Source organism: Drosophila miranda, chromosome XR (genome assembly GCF_003369915.1).
Source record: "Drosophila miranda strain MSH22 chromosome XR, D.miranda_PacBio2.1, whole genome shotgun sequence".
NCBI lineage: Eukaryota > Metazoa > Arthropoda > Insecta > Diptera > Drosophilidae > Drosophila > Drosophila miranda.
In genome coordinates this window covers 27,921,094-27,924,081 of record NC_046674.1, presented here as the reverse complement: position 1 = coordinate 27,924,081, position 2,988 = coordinate 27,921,094, and the positions used below count along the sequence as shown (strand labels likewise).

Sequence of the window (2,988 nt, the reverse complement as noted above, 5' to 3'; positions counted from 1 at the left end):
AGGGTTGACCCTGGGCCTTATGAGCACCAGGGTTCAGAGCCAGATCGGTGCTAGTTGGGATATGAATCAACCAAGCCTACGCAACCACAATAGTGGGACGGCCAGGAAGCGTTAAACGAGGCCTGCCAAGGCTTTAACGAGACGGGGGCGGTGGAGACATTAACCTATGAGCCATTTCAACAGGGGTTCAGCCTGCCTACTCAGGTCATAGAATGCCGACGCCGTCAGCCCACAGTCTAATGTACGTAAGGGGGGTTCCAGTGGGTCGTACGTAACACCTTACTGGTCTCGGTGTTACGGGCGGTATAGTACCTACCAAGGCGCCTATGGCACCGATGGGTCCACTATAAAGGCTTATCCTGGGCATCCCGCGATGGCCGGGAATTTCATCCAGACGATAGTCGCTGGGGTTATACCGCCCCTTCTCGGTATCCAGCGCCCCGTTAAAGGGGACGCCGCCGTAGCGCTGGGGTTGGCAGGAGGACAGCTCCGGGACCCGTTGTGTACCCGATGGCCTCAGAAAGCGCCGATGTGCAGTGTGAGCCTCTAAATATCCCCATCAGTTCCACTATGCCAAATCCTATAGACCCATGGTGAGGGGGCCGAAAAGTCGTGGTATACTTCTAGGATGTATGATGCAGCGCTATCTGCCGGTGCTCGTCTTCCTCTACGTGCTACGTAGCAGCGCCCTCTGACGGTGGGACACGCCTGCGATGAGTAGGCTATCGCCGTCTTGTAGCCCTGGTCAGCAGCTGTTGCTCTGATCAGGAAAATAGACATACAGAAAAACGTGGAGCTCATCCTAAAGAAGCTAAGGCAACTGGTGCATTATGTCGGGCCTTAAAACGGCCAACCTACGCATACTCGCGCGGTGCAGGCAACTCAGTTGCCTGACATGGCAACTCCGTCGCCATCCATCTTGGGCCGGTGAGAGGAGGAGAGAAACTCACCCCGGGAGCTTCGTGAGTGTTATGAGTGAGTTGGAGTTTGAGTGACAAACCCCAAATTAATTTAGCCATGGCAGATTGCTTTAAAATCCTGATTGACGACCTTCTTGGGTTTGGACACGGTCTGCTCGGGCCAGGAGTCCAGAGTAAAGCTCAGTAGGCATCGCGCCCATAGGGTAAGTATGGGTGGATGTACGCTCGCTTACCGCTCACTCTCTCTTTGAGTTATAGCCAGTCACTTCACTCAGTGGATGCTACCGCCGACGCGGAAGAAAAGAACCGCCAGCCTGGATCGGAGGCGGGCACAACGAGGAGGAGCTCGACCTGCCCTGATAGCCAGAACGGTACCTCGTCAGCCCAGGGCCTATTCCACCCCCGGCGGCTCCGCAGACACACGGAGCGCGGCGCAAACACAGGAGCAACGGAGGCGCGCGACCGACCCGGGTTTTTTCACACTCTGTGTTATATGTATGTATATATGTATATGTATACATATGTATATGTGGCGTGGTGTTGTTATTGTACAATGTACATCCAGATCCATAACAATATTGATGGCATTCTGATTGGGCATACAAATACTAGTACCTCTCCGACGTTCTTGCTCATGTCTTTTTGTTTTGTTTTTTTTCTTTGAATTTCTATCTTTTTTCATAGGAAACAACAAAAATGGACGCAAAATTATTGTTATAGTAGTATTCAAGTTGACCCATTTTGCTTTTTATGTTTGTTTAACTATTTATGTATATATTATTATTATTTATTATTATTATATAAAGCTAATAAATAGTTAAAACTTGGTATTAACAGGGTATGGGGCTATAGCTGCTGAGGCCTTAAGCTCACTATAGTATTATTATACGTTTGAGGATGTATGTACTTATATACATATGTACAGGGTTGGTTCTATACGTTATTATATGTTGTGGAGGAATTATTATCTAAAATACTAATTGTGTATATGTATATGTACAGGGATGATTGTTTATGAGGTTATATGTAGTGAATGATTTTAGATTGGTCTAGATAGTTGAGGATTATTTTTGCATTTTTGGTGTTAGGGTTGGAGATGTATTGCATGGGGTCGGTGTTATGGAATATTGAGGATCTTTGAAGAGAGAGGGCGGGGCATGTGTATAGTATGTGTCTTATGTCTATGGTTGGGTTGTGGCACAGTGGGCATGCGTTGGAGGATGTTTTATCCATGTAGTGGGCATTGGTGAATCTTGTGTGCCCTAGTCTCAATCTATTTAGGATGACTTGGAGTCTTCTGTTAAGGTTGTTTAGGTTTTTGGGGGGAGGATGAGTGGAAGATAGGTTGATAACTTGTTGGTACCAGGGGGAAGTCTTAGTGAGGAGGTCTGTTTGTTTAGTTATGAGGATTTTCTTAAGGTATAGTGAGATGTCGTTAGAATTATGATTGGTGGTATATATGAGGGGTAGTTTGGAGGTAGTTTTGGCTGCGGTGTCAGCAATTTCGTTCCCTTTTATGCCAATGTGGCTAGGTATCCATATAATTGTTATTTTTGGGAAAAGTTTGGTGACGAGGTTACGGATTGTGGTGGGGTAGTACGAGGGATTGTTGGGATTGGTAATTGCGGATATAGAGGAGAGTGAATCAGTGCAGATAGCGTATCTTCCGCGTTTGTTGCGGCTTAGTAGAATGGCTTCGTGGATAGCTATGATTTCGCTGGAAAGGACTGAGGAGTACTGTGGAAGTAGTCCGGATTTTATGGTTGATGTCTCATTGCAGATGCTATAGCTGGTAATGCCTGCTGCTTTGGACCCGTCTGTGTATAGGAAGGTGTGTTGGTGGAGGTTGGATTTGACGGAGTGGAAGAGTTGGTGGAAGACTATTGGGGGGTGGTGTTTTTATCGTGTTTGGATAGGGTGATGTTGGTTGCTTTAAGGATGGTTGTCATGTTGAATTTATTGGTGTTGGAGGTTTTAATCGGGGAGAACGGTATGAGGTTATTCTGGGATATTTGTTTGGCTCTGTCAATCGTGCTAAGCAGTCTGTGTTTTTTTTTTTTTTTTTGGT

At 46.6% G+C, this 2,988-nt stretch overlaps 1 long non-coding RNA gene across 5 annotated transcripts; it reads left to right on the top strand.

Moving 5' to 3' along the window:
* The first annotated feature begins 631 nt into the window (after positions 1 to 631).
* Positions 632 to 1,707, top strand: LOC117186445. 5 transcript variants are annotated; one of them, XR_004471518.1, is made up of 3 exons: positions 667 to 1,123; positions 1,179 to 1,415; positions 1,605 to 1,707. It is a non-coding gene; the product is annotated as an uncharacterized LOC117186445 (long non-coding RNA). The 5 variants fall into 5 exon arrangements; XR_004471521.1 differs by lacking the exon at positions 1,605 to 1,707 and having other exon boundaries at positions 704 to 975; positions 1,016 to 1,123; positions 1,179 to 1,416; XR_004471520.1 differs by lacking the exon at positions 1,605 to 1,707 and having other exon boundaries at positions 713 to 975; positions 1,025 to 1,123; positions 1,179 to 1,416.
* The last annotated feature ends 1,281 nt before the right edge of the window (positions 1,708 to 2,988 follow it).